This window comes from Phocoena phocoena, chromosome 18 (genome assembly GCF_963924675.1).
Source record: "Phocoena phocoena chromosome 18, mPhoPho1.1, whole genome shotgun sequence".
In the NCBI taxonomy this organism is placed as follows: Eukaryota; Metazoa; Chordata; class Mammalia; order Artiodactyla; family Phocoenidae; genus Phocoena; species Phocoena phocoena.
In genome coordinates this window covers 18,944,487-18,963,178 of record NC_089236.1, presented here as the reverse complement: position 1 = coordinate 18,963,178, position 18,692 = coordinate 18,944,487, and the positions used below count along the sequence as shown (strand labels likewise).

The following is an 18,692-nucleotide window of genomic DNA, read 5'->3' as shown; positions in this document are numbered from 1 at the left end:
TGTTACAAGAAGTGGTGGGGGCAGGAGTAGATTGCAGTGGAATTTGGATGAGATGTGAGTGAGAGATAAAGTGGAGACAGCCATTATAGATAGCTTTCATCAGTCTTGTCTGAGAAGGGAAGTAAACGTATAGCTGGAGGTATGTGAGGTGGAGGGAAGATTAGTTTTTAAGATGGGAAAGGAAGGATTAAATGTTGACAGGAAAGAGCCATTAGAAATGTTATGTATTGCTGGATGACACATTAGTGGCTTAAAACAATCATTTTATTTTGCTCATGATTCTGTGGGTCAGGGATTTGGGAAGAGCTTGACTGGGCACTTCATCCCTGACCATGTAGTATCAGCTGGTTTCTGAGGCGGGATCCACTTCCAAGATACTTCTTAACTCGCAAGTCTGGAACCTTGCTGCTTCTTGGTATGTGCTCACCTCTCCCTTCCTTTCTTTCTTTTTCCCTCCTCATCTCATCCTTCTGGGCTCTCATGTGAGAAACTATGCATCTTATAGCGTTTTGGTTTTAGAGTACTTGTGTTTCTTACACAGCAGCTCTTTATCACTGGTTTTAGGCAATTTGATTATGGTGTGCCTTGGTTTAATTTTCTTCATGTTTCTCTTGTTTGGAGTTCTGCTTCGAAAGGTGAGCTTATAGGTTTCATCAAATCTGGACATTTGGGGCCATTCTTTTCTTAAAATGTTTTTGTTGACCACTCCCACCCCTTCCCTCAGGGATTCCAGTCATACATGTATTAGGTCACTTGAAGTTGTCCCACAGCTCACACCATGATGCTCTGTTCTTCTTTTTTTTTTTTTTTTTTGGTTCCAGATGTTTTTGTCTCTGTTTCATTTGAAATACTTTCTCTAGCTATGTCTTCAAGTTCATTAATTTTTTCTGCTAAAATGTCTAATTTGCTATTCCATCTACTATAGTTTTAATCTTAGGTATTCTATTTTTCATCTCTAGAAGTTTGACTTGGATCCTTTTCTAAATCTTCCATGTCTCTCTTTAACATATTTGTGCTTTCCTTTACTTTCTTAAACATATGGAATATAGTTATAATAATTGTTTTAAAGTTCCCGTTTACTAATTCTAACATCTATGTCTTTTTAGGACTGTTTCTGTTAACTGATAGTTCTCCTTTTAAGGGTCATGTTTTTCTGGGGTTTATTTGTTTGTTTTTGCCTGCTTGATGACTTCTTATTGGATGCCAGACATTGTGAATTTTACCTTACTGGGTCCTGGATATTTTTATATTCCTTTCACTATTCTCGAGCTGTGTTTTGGGACTCAGTTTAGTTACTTGGGAACAGTTTGATCTTTTAAAGACTTTTGTTGTTGTTTATAGACAAAGCCAGGGCAGTCTTTAATCTATGGCTAATTTTTCCCCACTGTTGAGGCAGTCCCCTTCTGAGTACTCTACCTGATGTCCCATATATTACAAGGTTTTTCCACCTTGGCTGGTGGAAATCAAAACTCTTCTTGGCCCTTTGTCAGCTCCTGGAATGGTTCTTTTTCTGGCTTTGGGTAGTTTTCCTGCACTGATCAGTACTAGGGTGAAAACTTCAGAGTAACCCTCTGCAGACTCCTGGAGCTCTGTCTTTGCAGCTCTCTGCTTTCTGTGTAACTCTCTGCTCTGCTATTCTGTCCTGCTAATTTTAGCTGCCTTAGCTTTCTTGAATTCTCAACTCTGTTTTCTCCAGCCAGGCAGACGACTGGCATCTATTTCAGTTTCTCCTCCCTGTGTTGTAGCCTGGGAACTGTCTCCAGGCAAAGGTGGGGCTTACCATTTGCTTTCTTTCTCTCAGAGATTACCCTCCTATACTGTTTGTTGTTCATTGTCTGAAAACTATTACTTCATTTATGTTGTTCGATTTTGTAGTTGAGACAAATCTGGTCTCTGTTCCTTCATCACAGCCGAAAGAGTTACGTATAGTATTTAGTGATTGATAAAGTATTTTTATATATGTATACTTAAAGAATATTTAGGGTATCATTTCTATTTTCCTGTATTAACTGCATCATACCTTCTGAATAATATTGTTTCGGAATGGTACTTACTATATGGAGAGCATAGGAGTACTAGTAATTAACTGTTGTATTTAATTTTAATAAGTCACAAGAAAACTGAGCCTCCTTTAAATGTTGTCAAATATAGCTGACTCATTAAATTGGATTTTGTCGTACTGTTTTTTTTGTAGTCACTAAACATTAGAAGCTTTCTTCATTCAGTTGCACAAATGTTTGGCCAGAGCACTTTTACAAAAGAGAAGATTAAAACTGTTTCCATTTTATTATTTTTCCAAAATTTAAATGAAGACCAGTTTTACATGTCAGTACAGTTGTAATGAATAGCTTGTATTTTTAGAGTCCTGATTTGATGACAAACTTGTAAACAAATTTTTAAGCTTCTTTTGTATTCTTTGAAATGTCAGACTTGACAGGAAATGAACACAAAAGGGAGAAAAGCCTGTGGCTCTGAAAAAGCCAGAAAGGATATCTGTTGTATATTTGGATGGTAGATCATTAACCTCTGGTGCACTTTGCACAATGGTTTTAGTATTTACCATTAGACATTATTTTTTTCTAAAGTTATATTTTACTGAGAACTATGTCTCAGGAAGGTGAATGAAATGTAAGATAATGATTAAGCCATATTTAACACTTTTTAAAAATATGGGTAAGGATGGTGAAGTAATATGATACCATATACTATATTTATATAGCAACCATGCTACTATAATGAAAAATGTTTTATGTTGGGTTTTTAAAAGCGCCTCGTGAGTTATTTTTTTAAAAAACCATATATTTTATCTCTTTGCCAGCAAGAGAAAACATTTATTTTTAAAAAGTTTGATTCTTTCTGAAAATATCACTAAGGCTTTAATTTAACCTTTCACTCTGACCCAACATGTTCCTAATTTCTTGCCCTTAATTTCCGTAACTAACTAGTAGCTTCTCAAGTGATTTAGGAGATTTGACTTTACCTTTCAAAACTGAAATGATTTTATTTTGTTCTAAATACAACTTTGCTTCCCAATATCTATATTTTTATATTACTTTTCAAGTCATCCAGGCTTGAATACTGAGCATTTTTTCCTTCTTTTTCTCTATAGTTAGATATAGTCTTGTAATTAAAAAAACAGAAACCAAAACCCAAAAAACTTTACCATGTCCTTTATATTTATTTCATTATTATGTTAAAGATCTGTTTTCATTTACATTTCCCTAGATCAGATCATCATGTCCTTACATTTAACATATTATTATAGACTCCTGCTTGGTCTCCCCGCTTAGGCACTACCCTCTATTTTATACTTTGGTGCTAAGTTAATATTCCTAAATGTTTATTCATGCCATACTCCTGTTCAGGAACCCACAGTAGCTCTGCATTCCCATGTAGAAAAATGTAGCCTCTTTACTCTGGTTGTGATAATCTGGCCCTGCCTTACCTTGCTAGCCTTCCACTATTCCTCAGACACTTACTGTGTGCAGAGAGTTCTTTCATCTCTTGAGCAAACCACGTTTATCTAGTGAGCGTGAGTATGGCCTAGTGTGGGACGTGGAATCAGAAGACCTGGCATTAGGGCCTAGCTCTTTCATGTACAAGTTAGTGTCTTTGTCTTAGTTTCTTGCTTTGTAAATTGAGACAGACCGAAAGATTTGAATATTTCTAGCTCAAATATTTTATAAGTCTACAAAACTGTTTAAGTGTTGAGAATTATTTGCCACTACTGAAGGTGGATCCATATTCTTTTAGATTGCTTCACAATTTATAACATTTTGAAGAAACATTTTTCACAAAACGGTAACACAGAGGTCTCATTTCCGTATTCTCCTTTAGCTCAGTTTTTCTCAATTCTCTTTGGGCCGTACCTGATATTTGTACATCAGATATTTTAAAGGAATTATACTTTCTCCTGTGAGGTATCTAAGGACATGGAAAATAGCCCCTATCCTTTAAGAGGCTTGGAACTTAGTAGAAAAGTAACTCACTGTAATATACTGTGAAATAAGATAAACCATGAGGGTCAAAGGAGGAAGTGATCAATCATATGTGGATGGGAAAAGACTTAACAACAGGTGTGGAAATGTGGACACAAGTAGGAAAGCCTAGCGTGAGGTACATTGGGGGAAAATTATGGCCCAGCATTGGCAATGGTAGATGAGTACTGATTTAAGACTAGTAGTTTAGTCTTAAAAGTTAGAGTTTTTAGCCTTGTGAAAAGTGGAGAGCTAACTCTCTTGATAAATGAGATATTATACAAAAATGAATGTACCAGATAATTTTATGTGCTAGTTGAAAGTAAAATGTATGTGTGTGTGTGTGTGTGTGTGTGTGTGTGTGTGTAGACACACACAACTTTTTTGAGGGAAATAATCTTGAAATAGAATACATGCTTTCGTCTTTGAAAGAGCGTGTTTAAAGTAATTTTACTTTTTCTTTTTGAGCCAGGGACATCATTATAAGCATTAATATATTGTTCATGGGCTAGACTGCTCATTTGCATGTGGAAAATATTGTGCTCTTTACCTAGTGTTTTAGTTTTTTCTGCCTTTCCCCTCCCTTTCCTTGTGAATTATTCTGTATTTCTCACTATTTCAAGTTCTACCAGACCATGATGCCTGCTGCCTCTAACTTGCTCTCCTAAGCTAATTAAATCAATATGCACTATTGTCAATGCCCTTTGTCCTTTTGGATTTTTGGCACAATGATATTGATAAAGTCCTTTTCTTACTTCCAGGCTGAGGGTTATTTTCTTAGTAGTAGTTTTCAAACTTCAATATCCATGGAGATCTTATTAAAATACACTTTCTTATCAAGTGGTTCTAGGGCAGGGCTTGCAATTCAGCATTTCTCACAGGCCCCCAGATGGTTCTGACGTTGCTAGCCCATGGGCCACTCTTTAGAAGAGCCAGATTCTAGATGACCTTACATTACTGGGCTTTAAAATGAAATACTGTGTTGGTTCTTTACACTAAATCCGCAAGGTAGGTGTAGCCATGAATCTAAGTTCCCGTATGAGGAAAGAGAAACACAGAATATTTGTGTCCCACCTGACAGCTAATTAGCAATGGATGGAAGGCAGTTAATACTCCTTGACTGGTTGCAATGTGCTGTGCACCAAAAGTATTTGTCTAATTTAATTCTCATAATAATCTGTGATGTCACTAATACTGTTTTCATTTTACAAAAGTAGAAACAGGCTCAGGAAGGTTAAGCAATTTGTCTAAGGTCACACACTTGGCATTTGAACCCAGATTGGTTTGATTCCAAATTCCACATTGGTCTAGTAAAGTGCCCCTCTCATTGTACCACATTTTTTCTGTTTATTCATTCACACTTTTTATTACCACTATAACATGTAGTCAAGCATATGAGACAGTATAAAATTTTATTCTAAGTGAAAATATATATAATACATTTTTCATCTTGAGTAACAAGGTGAGTGTTTTGCCCTAGAGCTAGTCAGTAATAGGAAGGGGGGAAGGTACTGCCCTTTGTTGACCAGCTCCTTTGTGTAGTGCACACTCACTGTTGATCTACTGGATTCCTCAGGAAGAAAAGGTGAGAAGACCTTACAAAAAGAGCAAACTATATTTTAAAAGGAGTTACTGCTGTGTCTATATGTTTCATTTAGGTAACTCTTAGAATGAGATTTTAATATAATAATATAAGTATTTTTAGAATCCATGGTAGTTTAGGGTTGATAAAATTAGATATTTGGATCAACCCTCAAGGAGATTGAAGGGAAGGGTGAGAATGAGGTAAAATGGAAAACCAGGTCTCTTTTCATAGACTGAAATGTGAAAACTGAGTTTTTTCTGAGTTTTTAATGAAAGATTCCAGGTTTGCCTAAAGTCTTCTATAAGAATGAAAAAATGTAAAGCCCAAGAAGGGAAAATAAAGGAAGGCAATATCTTAGAAATAAAATTTTTAATAGTGACCTTGTGTTCTCCAGCGGTCTAGAGAGAAATTTAAAAATATAGATATGCAGAAAAAGTACAAAAATAAGGATAGTAACTTACTTAGTTCATACGAATAATTAGCCACTAAAATGTGAATAGATGGCTGCTTTATAAAGCGCTAAGACTCTAAGCTCAATTTAATAAAATAACTCTCTTTCTTCTTCATAATTAAGCCATTGAAGAATCAATGAGGCATTAAATGGTTTTTTATGTTGTTCTTCATATGTTAAAAAACAACAAACAGAAAACCCAAAGAAACTGAGATAGATAACTGTTATAAATTATTGCATGTCTTCTCCTGTATTGAATGTTTACGTGAGCCTGAGTTCTTGATCCAGATCTGTTTATGGTTTTAAGCATAAAATTTTCTTCATATCTAAACCTTTGCTCAAGTGCCATCTTGTCTTGAACCCTGTGCTTGACCCCTCAGTCTATTCTTTTCTCTATGTACTTGTCGTCTTCTTTCTTTAGAACACTGACACACATGAGAAATTGCTAGAGTTCACTGTGGAGGACACAGTGAAGTATTCAAGACTTGTCTGTTCATGTCTCCCTTCCCCCTCCCCCATTGTCCATACTATCTATACATTCTCCTTGTTCATGAATTGGCACAAGGGACTAAAGAAATTCAGGGATATAAAAAAAAAAATCTCAAACTCAGAAATGTCCCTTAAGTAGCTCATAGAAACTTGCTTTAGAAAGCAGTGCTTGTAAAAAGCTCATCACTAGCTTACATCTTTGGAATCTTTCCTGATCATCATACAGAGCTGCATCAAAATGACCCTCACTTATGCATATTACATTTCAGTGTAGAAGTTATAATAGGTAACATTTTTGCATGTATGCTGATACAGGCACTATTAAAAGTGCTGAAATGTGTTAACTCATTTATTTTGCACAACTCTGTGAAGGAGATCACCACTTCATAGATGAAAAAACTGAGGTACAGAGAAATTGAGACTGTTTCCCTTACCCACAAAACTAAGTTGATAGCAGAGCTAGAATTTTAACTCAGACTATCTGGTTCCAGAGACTGTGCTCGTAACCTCTATGCTGTCTCACGGTGTGTATTAGTTTACTGCTGGGTATATGCACTATCGTGATTAGTTTCTTTATTCATGTTTTATCTGTGTTTGTGTCACTGTGCGGTAGCAGAAGGAGCCTGGGCTTTGGCGTCACCACATCTCATTTAATCTTCACAGAAGGTAAACATTGCTGTTCCTGTTTTATAGGTAGGAAAAGCTGAGGTTCATTCTAAGATGCCAGGTAACTTGCTTTGGTGTGATTCTGAGCAAGTTATACCTCTGTATCTCAGATTTTCTCATCTGTAAAATGGGCATGATAATACTTATCAGAGTTGTTGTGAGGAATAAATGGACGTTTATGAGAATGGTACATTTTAGAAACATCACAATTAATTGTTAGTTTCCTTCAGTTCATTGTCTTTACTCTACAGTGATGTCCTAAGAACAGAGAACTGAGAACACGGTTAAACAGTATTGGATCTGTTTATCCCAGCTTACTACAAGTATGTAGAACTCTTCTCTTCTCCCAAGGCACCTCCCCCTCCCTCACTGCCTTCTCAAAATGGAATAAGTTCGGGGAGAAAGAGGTGTAACTGAATTCCAGCATTGTTAAATGTGGGCAGTGTTCTCTGTTATACTGCAGTTGGAATTTGTTATGGTGCTTTTAGTTATGAATCATGTCAGTAATTACCCTGAGGGCAGTGTTCATTATTCAAGTACAGACAAGAAGGGAGATTGTAGCAGCTGTAGAAGAATAGCTTGGAAATATCCTCCGTACTTAACCTGTGGAAATGGAAGCACTTGTACTCTTGGTCAGAGAGTATCTTCCACAAGGTCATGATGTTAGAAAATTACCTGAATATAGTCTGAGAATTTTCAGTCTCTAAACTTGTATCATATCATATCCTGACTGTAATAGTGAGGAAGGACTCTGGAATCTAGATGTGCAAGAAACAAAAAGTAGAAGAATCTTATGAGATCTCAATTCTATTTAATGTATTTTCTGAATTCCTCCAGCCAAATCAGAGGCTGTTATTAATGGGGAGTTTAGTAAAATTTTAGAACCATTGTAGGGCAATTGTTCTTAAACCATCTAAGTTCAGTTACCTTTAATTATAAAATAGATCCAACTTTTTGGCATTTATCTTTTCCAGATATTTAGGTCATGTTTTTAAAATTAAACTGTCATAACCTAGTCTGTTTTAAAATGCATGTGAGTGACCTTTGCTTTTGTGGTTTTATTAATTTACATATTGGTTCTTAGTATTTTCTGTTATTGTCAGAAATACCCAAATATCAAAAGTATTTTTGGTGTCTTCCTGTACTTGCTAGATTTAGAACATGATTAAAAAAACTTACAATAGGAAACAGCTGTATTTGTGTCTCACTCTTTCAAAAAAACTTTTTATTATTCTTGCTCAGTTTCATTGTTTCTTGCCTCCATTAAATTATAACAGATAATTTCTCTTAGATTTTGATTATACTCTTTAAGAATTCTCAAAGGCTAACATTTGTCTTTTAGATTTTGATTATACTCTAAGAATTCTCAGAGACTAACGTAAGTCTGTCTTGCTATCTTTTGTTTCATTTCCTTTTTAGAATTTAATACCTGGTCATTTTTATCCTCATTAATAAAGTAATAAAAAGTATTATTTTTATTACTATCTGGTCATTATACTTACCCTTTCCATGTTTTAAGATAATTTAATAGTCTAAAAGTTTTATTTACAGATTAATGCTAGTTTTTATAACTTAAGTTTTACCATTTTGATTTTTTTCTCTTAAACATTAAAATGAGAGAGGTAAAGTAAAATGACTTATCTTTTACTAATACATGAGTAATAAACAAAAATGAACATAGGATTCCCTAATCCAGTACTGAACTCCTGAAAATATAAACTTATTCTTGAAAATATAAGCTTTTGCATTATCTTTGTAATAGGCATACTGGACACTTTTAATACTGTGTACTTTTAGACCAGAACCTAACTCACGTATTCGAACAGGGTTGTCTGAACATAAACCTTTTCACAGTTCAGTTTCAAATGAAGAATGAATAGCCTGAGTAGATAGAGATGGGTAAAAATTACCGTAATGCAAAAATGATATCCCTGACCTTTGTAATTATTTCTCTAGGAACAACTCTGTAATCTCTTGTAGACAAACTATTTATACATGGCCTTTTTTATTTTTTAGCACATGTCCATACTTTTTCCTTCTCTTAAGTAGCTAAGATTATATTATGTGTGTTTCAGTCTAAAGAAGTCTCATGAGACCACAACACAAAGTATAGCAATTTTTCCACAACAATTTTGAAACCATTTATTTTGGCCATCAGCAAAAATTACATATGTGACATATAAACCAAAAGGTGTAATTTTTTTAGCTCTATGTTTTAAGTACTGTTCATTTTTATTTAAATAAATGGCTGCTTCTGTTTTCATCAAATACTATACATAAAATACTTTTTCCTGAAAAGCCTAAATTTTAGTCCAGTGTAAATATTTTAAACTCATGTAATTAAATACATTTCTTTACTTTAAAATAAAGAATTATAATAAAATGATTCATAGATTTTTATGCCCTATTAAAATATGAGCTAACAATTAGTAATTGATTAAACAGTTGGAAAATAATCATTTTTTAAAGAAAATTAAATTGAAGATTATATCGTTCATAATATAAGGATTTGTTTTGTTTTGATGAAAAAGCCCTTTGCATGTTATTTGTTAGCAACAATGAAAGGGTTTAAGTAGTATAACTTTTTCCTGTGTAACTAAGACTGTGTAATTGCTTTTAAAAACAAGACTATCAGGCTTCCCTGGTGGCACAGTGGTTGAGAATCCGCCTGCCAATGCTAGGGGACACGGGTTCGAGCCCTGGTCCGGGAAGATCCCATATGCCGCAGAGCAACTAAGCCTGTGTGCTACAACTACTGAAGTCCGGGCGCCTAGAGCCCGTGCTCTGCAACAAGAGAAGCCAGCACACCGCAACGAAGACAAAATACAGCCAAAAATAAATAAATTAATTAAAAAAAAAAAAACAAGACTATCTCTGGTTTAAAATAGCAAAATGACCACACATTTGTACCTCCCCTACACAAGTGACAGAAAAGGGAAAAAAACCACATGGCAGTGAATTTCAGCAGTACCAAGACTATGAAGTGGGAAGTTTAGGGGTTAATTCAATTTTGAGGATAAAAAGTAAAAGAGGTGTCTGTTTGATGGATACAACAAAGTAGAGAAAACTACTGAATACAGTAGGCGAAGACTCCCACAGTGGAAGTGGGATTCTTAGCCTCTAAGTTCAAAGTGATAATAGAAGGTACAGAGAGTGTGGCAGTAATCAGGAGAGTTTTTCTAAAGTGCTGTCTGCCACCGGCTCTCAAACTTTTGCATGTATCAAAAGGCTGGAGGGCTTGTTAAAAGACAGATTAAAGGGCTTCCCTGGTGGCGCAGTGGTTGCGAGTCCGCCTGCCGAGGCAGGGGATGTGGGTTCGTGCCCCGGTCCGGGAAGATCCCACATGCCGCGGAGTGGCTGGGCCCGTGAACCATGGCCGCTGAGCCTGCGCGTCCGGAGCCTGTGCTCCGCAACGGGAGAGGCCACAACAGTGAGAGGCCCATGTACCGCAAAAAAAAAAGGCAGATTGCAGGTTCCTGTAACCTCAAAGGTTCTAGGGTAGGATCCAAGAATTTGTATTTCTAACATGTTTCCAGGTGATGCTAATGCTGGTCTAGCCACCACATTTTGAGAACCACTGGTCCATGAAACATCTGGACCAATGCCTCACCTCAGGCCATGCTGGCTTATAGGAATCAGGAAAATGAACCGCCTCCCTCTGTACTAGTGAATTAGAAAAAGATGCCCCTCTGGATGCAACCACCCCTGGCTTGCTATGCAGAGTTTACAGTGAAGCCCCGTGCTTTCGTGTAGTGCACAAATTATATAGATGCATGCCTGGTCCTATCCCAGCTTCCGTGTACACATACAGGGCTGTGCTGTCCTGTTTGTGCCTGCAGGAGAAGCAGAGCAGAAATTGTGGTGAATCCAGACTTCTACAATAGACGTGAAGAAAAAAACAGAAATAGAAAGGTGATTCTGCCTAAAAGGAAAATATATAAAACTACTGTGCTGCTAGGGTATAGTCCCCTTATTTTGGTATTTTGGGGTACCTCAGTTCAGTATCTGTGTATTCATCTCTAAAAGAAAGACCAGAAAAAATGGAGGACACAAAATAATAATTTTTTAAAAATTAACGGAAGAGGGACTTCCCTGGTGGCGCAGTGGTTAAGAACCCGCCTGCCAGCGCAGGGGACATGGGTTTGAGCCCCGGACCGGGAAGATCCCACATGCCACGGTGCAACTAGGTCCTTGCACCACAACTGAGCCTGTGCTCTAGAGCCCGTGAGCCACAACTACCGAGCCCGCATGCTGCAACTACTGAAGCCCGCCTGCCTAGAGCCCGTGCTCCACAGCAAGAGAAGCCACTGCAGTGAGAAGCCCGCACACCGCAACAAAGAGTAGCCCCCGCTCGCCTGAACTAGAGAAAGCCCGCGTGCAGCAACGAAGACCCAATGCAGCCAAAAAAAAAAAAAAAAAAAATTAATGGAAGAAAAGTTTCTAAGCCAGTCAGAGATGGGAGGCATCAGATGGAAAGGGCTCATAGTACCAAGCAGGATGAATAAATACAGATACATCTTGGTGAAAATTCAGAATTCCATAGGCAATGAGAAAATTATAAAAAGCTTCTAGAGAGAAGAAGTAAATTATTTACAGTAGAATAAGATCCAGATCAGCATTGCAGTTCTTATCAGGAATACTGGATGTTTGATAACCTAGAATTCTGTAGCTGACCTACACGTCAAACGTGAGGGTAAAGTGAAACAGTTTTCAGACATGCAAGGACTTAGAAAGTTCATCTCTTAGAAAGTTCATCTCTTAACATCCATTTTAAAATAAAATTACTAGAGAATATGCTTGAGCAAATTAAAAAAAGAGAAATCCTAGAAGGGAGAAATCATGAGACCTAAGCAAGAGTGAATCTATCACAAGAGTGCAGAGAGGAAAAAGCTGGAAAAATCCTAGGATGCAGCAGGCCTACAAAACAGTGATTCCAAAAGAGAAGTCAGATAATTCCATGAAGAATGTCTTCAAGACATGGTTTCTTTTAACAACGGTATAACCTCATTTAAATGGTGGGAATTCAACAGATACAGTTTAAGATTCATAAATCGAGGAATAAGAGTTATGGTGATAACTACAGGAGTTGAATTCTTGTATCAGAGTACTATTGACAAAGGAAAATTTGCCTTTTTTTTCTTGGGTTTTTGAAGAATTGAATGAACTATAGGTTTGGTGAAATAAAAGTTTCTTTGCATTTTTGTGTGTGGGTACGTATGCGACATTTATTAGAATGACATTGATAAATACAGAGTAGGTACTGTGTAGGTAAATATTGGTTATTAAAAATGAATCTTCAGTCTGGCAGGCAAGTAACATCTAATTTGTTCTTAACTCTAAGCCCCTTCATTTCAATCTCTGATCCCTCTATTTTAATCCTATGTTATGTGCTATGGAAAATACAAAGAAGTACAAAACATAACCCCTTTCCTCAAGGAGGTTGAGGTGTCTAGTTAGGAAAATAAGACATAGCCCATGTAAAAAGATAGCTAACAAAGGCAGTAAGAAAAAGAGATACCAAATAAGTGATAAAGACAATAAAAAACCTTCATTATCAAAGGTTTTGTTTAGGAGTTGAACTGGGCCTTGTAGGATGGAAAGGGTTTCATCAGAGAAGGGGGCAGACTGGGGTGGGGGAGGAGCAAGTAGTGTGTCATGTGTCTAAATATCTAGAGTCAAAAAAGTGAGAGTTATAAATACAGGACAAGTAGGGGACCAACCTGCAGTGGAAGAATCATGTTTGGAAGACAGAAACCAGAAAATTGAGTAGCTCAGGGCCATATTTTGGACAATCTTGTACTTTAAAGCTGGATTTTTCCTCTCAGTCAATGGAGAATCTGACACCTTTTAAAACTGGACAGTAAGTGACCAGCATAAAGTGGTGATTTAATAGGTGAATCTGGTTGATCTGTCCTGGATGGGTTGAGGGAAGAAACTAGAAAGCAGGCTGAGCGAGGGAGCAACCGCAGTAGTCCCAGTGTTACATGGGAACAGTGGTGATAGTGGTTATTAAAAGGAAGGAATGGATGGACGTCTTAACTGACTAGAATGAGAAACAGTATGTGAGGCATGGCATGGAGCTTACATGTTATCTAGTCCAAACCTCTTAGATGAGATGAAGGGGTCAATGTAGTTATACCAGTTTGTAGCAAAGCCCTGACTAGAACTCCGGTCCATCTTTTAATAGAACTTTAAGGTTTATTCATTCAGCAGTGAATTGCAGAGACCTGTTATGTGCCAGGCACTAATAGAGGAGGAGTATTTTCTCTTTCTCTCCCATCCGTGTGATCCTTAGTTTTCTGACTGTAGCGCAGGAGGTGGCACACACAGCCCACAGGCCAGCCACTCGACTTTGCACATACAGTCTTATTGGAGCACAGCCGTGCTCGCTCATTTCTGTTGTCTGTGGCTGCTCTTGCACTGTGATGCAGAGATGAGAAGTTGCAGCAGGATTGTGTAGCCTGCAGGCCTAAAATATTCACGTATAACCCTTGAAGAAAAGGTTTTCTGATTCCTGATGTACAATATTAACATGCTTCCCCAAATCTTACACATAGATAAGTGTCATAACCTTCCATATCTCTTCTATACTGTTTCCCATCCCGTTCCTTATTATTATTTTTTGTTTTGATTTCTTGTGTTTCTTTTTGTAAAATGAGCAGATATATGTATGCTTTCTTATTTGGCCTTTTTCTTACAAAAAAGGTAGTATACTATATGTACTCTTTTACACTTTACTTTTTCCATTTAACAACACTTTCTGGAAATTACTCCTCCATACCAGTTCATAGAGCTCTTTTTAATTCCTTATTAAAGCTGCATAGTACTACACTGTGTACATGTGCAGTAATTTATTCAACCAATTTTCTATGCTTGGACATCTAGGGAGTTTCCAGTGTTTTGCAGTTTCAAATAGTGCTGCACCTTGTACGTATGTACTTTTATATTATTGAAAGTGTGTCTTCAGGGTAAATACCTAGAAGTGGGAATGCTGGGTCAAAGGATAAGTGTGTGTGTGTGTGTGTGTGTGTGTGTGTGTGTGTGTGTGTGTGTGTTAGGTATTGCCAGATTCCCATCCATTAGAGTTGTACCATTTTGTTTCCCACCAGCGGTATATGAATGTATCAATTTCTCCACAAGGGCTTCTCACTTAATTTTGCCAAGTAACAACATTAAAATATTCTTCCCATCCGTCATCTCCATCGTTTCAAAAAGAAAGTCCATTTTAATAAGGGGGATAGGATATAATCAAAATAAAGGATAAGAGAATCTCTTTAAATTTCAGTTGAATAAATATAGCTCTTATTGTGATTGTTTTTTTCTTTTTGCTGAAGACAGATGCATCTCTACCTTATAATCAGAGGGATGGGATTTTTTGAAATGCAAATGTAATCATGTCTGTCCTTCTACTTGAAATCCTTCAGGGCTTCTCACATCTCCTCAGATCTTAACGTGGCTATATCATGGCCTGTGTAAGATCTCAGCCCTAGATCTTCAGTCACTTTGGATTTGGTTTAATCCTTTCAATATACCATGTTCTCTCCAGCAGGGCCTTTGCATGTGCTACTCCCCTTACCACCATTAAAGGAATAGACAAGTCAGAAAAACCAGATTCTTACCTGGCTCTACCTTAACTTGTATGTGACCTTATGAAGTTACTTAGCCTTTTAGTTCTTCAGTTTTTTCTACCTAAGGTGAAGTAGTTGTATCAGATGACCTCCAGACTCTTTCAGTTTTAAATTATGGATTTACCAGAATTCATTTTGATAGGAAGATAATGGAACTCAGCACATTCACCCTATGGCTAATAACTATAACTTTGCTGTAAAAACACATATTTGTTTCTCATTCTTTTTTTTTTGTAGATATTCCTATTTTTATTCAGGTAAAATTGGTATATAATATTATATAAATTTCACATGTACAGCATTGTAATTTGACGGCTGGATACATTACAAAAAGATCATCACCAAAAATCTAGTGACCATTGATCACCATACAGTAAATCCCCTTCACCCAATTCACCCACCCCTTAGCCCTTTCTCTCTAGTAATCACCAGTCTGTTCTCTGTATCTATAAGTCTGTTTTTGTTTTGTTTGTTCATTTGTTTTGTTTTCTTAGATTCCACATGAGTAAAATCATTTGGTATTTATCTTTCTCCATCTGACTTATTTCACTTAGCAGAATAACTCCTAGATCCATCCATGTTGTCGCAAATGGCAAGACTTTTTTTTTTTTTATGGCTGAGTACCATTTATTCAAACAAATATATAACAAATTCTTTATCCATTAATCCATTGATGGGCTTTTAGGTGGTTTCCATATCTTGGCTATTGTAAATAATGGTACAGTGACCATAGAGGTGTATGTATCTTTTCAAACGAGTGTTTTTGTATTCTTCAGATAAATACTCAGAAGGGGAACAGCTAGATCATATAGTAGTTCTATTCTTAATATTTTGAGGAATCTCCATACTGTTTTCCATAGTTGCTACACCAATTTACATTTCCACCAGCACTGCAGGAGGGTTCCCTTTTCTTCACATCCTCGTCAAAACGGTTTGAGAATAGTCATTCTGACAGGTGTGAAGTGATATTGTGGTTTTGATTTGCATTTCCCTAATAATTAGTGATGTTGAACATCTTTTCATGTTCCTGTTGGCCATAAATATTTAACTTTAATTATTTTCAAAAGGTATCTGATTGGTTGAATCTATATGAGTAAAAGCAAGTTTTGAGTTTGAAAACTGATTATTAAATTCATGAATTATCTCTACTTCTGTAGTCCTATATCTTGAATTCTGTTTTGGCCACTGCTTCTAGCACTGATAATTTTGTACCCTTTTAAGGAGTTACTGGAATAAATCTTTTTTTTTTTTAAAATAAATTTGTTTATTTATTTATTTATTTTTGTCTGTCTTGGGTCTTTGTTGCTGCCCGCTGGCTTTCTCTAGTTGCGGCGAGTGGCGGCTACTCTTTGTGGCGCCGCGCAGGCTTCTCACTGCAGTGACTTCTCTTGTTGCAGAGCATGGGTTCTAGGCGCATGGGCTTCAGTAGTTGTGGCTCACGGTCTCAGTAGTTGTGGCTCACGGGCTTTAGAGCGCAGGCTTAGTAGTTGTGGCGCACGGGTTAGTTGCTCCGCGGCATGTGGGATCTTCCTGGACCAGGGCTCGAACCTGTGTCCCCTGCATTGGCAGGTGGATTCTTAACCACTGCGCCACCAGGTAAGTCCCTGGAATAAATCTTTTTGAGAGATGGAGGAAGGGGAAAGACTTGCTAAAAAAGTTTGCCTGGAGTTAATTTCATACTCTTTAATTATCCCTGTCTGTTGCCCTGTCTAATTGATATTCTTTGTACTTTTATAAAATTGACTGTCAAAAAATGGGTAGCAGACATCAAGAAAAAAAGATGAAGAAAGAGATAAAATAGAAATTTGAGAATTAGTGATTTTTAGGACAGTGTATATGTTGATCTCTGGAAAATGCTGCTATTTAAGAAATATTGTTGATCATTAAATAATCTGGTTGATTTAAATATGTTCTGTGTCCTTAAATTTGTCCATTTGTTCTTTTTAATTTGGAATTTATTTCTTAGAAGTCATGTTATAAATGGATGATTTGGTTTTCAGGATAGCTCAAAAGAGCTTTTTAAAAACAATTTCCCTTAGGATTACCTTAAGATTCATCCACTAGGAAACACTATTTATAAAATCTTATATGTAAAAGTTCATTCACAACTAAGAGCACCCAGGTCACATCTTCCCTCATTTGTGACATCTGCAGTTGGATTTGGCATGCAGGCATTAAAAAGTTTGGGTGTTGGGAGATAGTTAAGATTCTGCAAGGCGATAGTAACTTAATACATTGACAAAAGACCAGGTACCTCGTTCATCAGAGGTCCAAAATTGCAGTTGCTTCAGATTCTTGCTAGTTGCATACCAGTCATAAATTAAATGTTTCTCAATTGGGTATATGAAATTTGCTGATGTTCAATTTTCTATTTTATGTTCCTCAAATGAGTGACTGATTCTTTAAATACCAATTCTATAATTAAGATTTATACCTCAGATTTACTTTCGGTATTTCGAATGTAGAATATGAAGACAAAACTCCTTGATAAAGTAGTGTCTTAAGTTCCTTTTAATGTATGGATATAATACATATATTTTCATACATTGTTTTGGTAAACTAGCTACGTGGTTGATATTTTCTTAGAAAAGATCATTTCTAAGTTCACAGCCAATCATTAGGATGCTGGAAAGCTGTTTTCCACACCTTGAAACTTTTTTCGTCTTCTTTTCCTTTGAGGGGAGTTAATATGGAAAGGAAGATTAGATAAATCATCCACTTATAAAGATGTTAAAAACAGTGGGCACAGTGCCTGCGGCGGGGGTGGGGGGTTGTATTGTCACTCTAAGGAAACAAAAAGTGAATTCTCAGAGTTCCTTAAATACAGGTTTTCTGGGTAAAGGGGAAAGAGAAAACCTTCTAAATGTATAATTTACTTTAAAGTGCAGTGCTAACAGAGGAAAATAACTTTAGTGCCCTTTCTGTCCCTGTAGTTAAGATTTACCCAGGATTTGAAGTTTTGGATGAGAAAACATATTTATCTGTTATGTATTACTTGGTGAAGAATCTTATAAAACTTTTGACTCATCTTCCTGTTGACAAGCGGGCAACAAAAATTTCTCCAGTGAGCACAGTAACAACTATCTGATGACTATTTTGCTTGTATTTTAAAATAGCATCCATGCTTTGAGATCTTGCTTACAGATATTTAAGCCGAGGAAAGTTCTGAGAAATCTGTTACAAACTCACTGCCCCTTTCTTCCACATCGTTAAGTTGTTAGTTGCTTTCCAACTCAAAAGTATGTGTTTAGAGTGCTTAATGTATTTCTTTTTTCTGAAGAATATCAAATAAAGGCACTTCAGCATCAATTGAAGAAAACATGTTTACAACATATATACTTCTCTTGGGATATAAAGAACTATGCTTAATTTCTTCACTAGTTTTTTTTTTTTTTAAGGATTTATTTTGCTTCAGGTTTATCTAAAGGAAGTTATAGCTCTCTAAAGAAAATCCCCCCCTGTTATTTTTTTGAAAACAGGTTTGCTTATTTAGCTTACTTACTTACTATAATTTATTTGAAGTCATTGCAGCTCAAATCCAGAGAACAGCAAAAATCAAATTTAAATCTTTAAAACAAAGAGTGTTTGTCCAAAGTTGTATTCAGGACTTGGAAGATTGAAAATGTAAAAATCAGATACGTTGAATGCTAAATTTAATTATATGTCTTTCTTCTCAAGTAAAAAGAATATTTTTTTAGCTAACTTTGGAAAACTGCTTGAATTTGTAAAAAAAGATGTGTTGGAAAATGAAAAAGTTTCAGTGTAATTGGCGCTTTATATCTAAATTATAGCTCAAAGCAATACCTTTTTTATGTTTAGTGAAATGAAAATGTAATTGTACTTAGTTATTTGGCCCTGCAGTTTTGCTGCTTTTTATGGAAGGAACTATGTCCTTA

The 18,692-nt window shown here is 36.3% G+C and overlaps 1 protein-coding gene across 3 annotated transcripts in view; it reads left to right on the top strand.

Annotated features, from left to right (window-relative positions):
* RB1 (RB transcriptional corepressor 1) overlaps positions 1–18,692 on the top strand; it is a 127,837-nt gene that overhangs the window by 70,151 nt on the left and 38,994 nt on the right. The window lies entirely within an intron of this gene.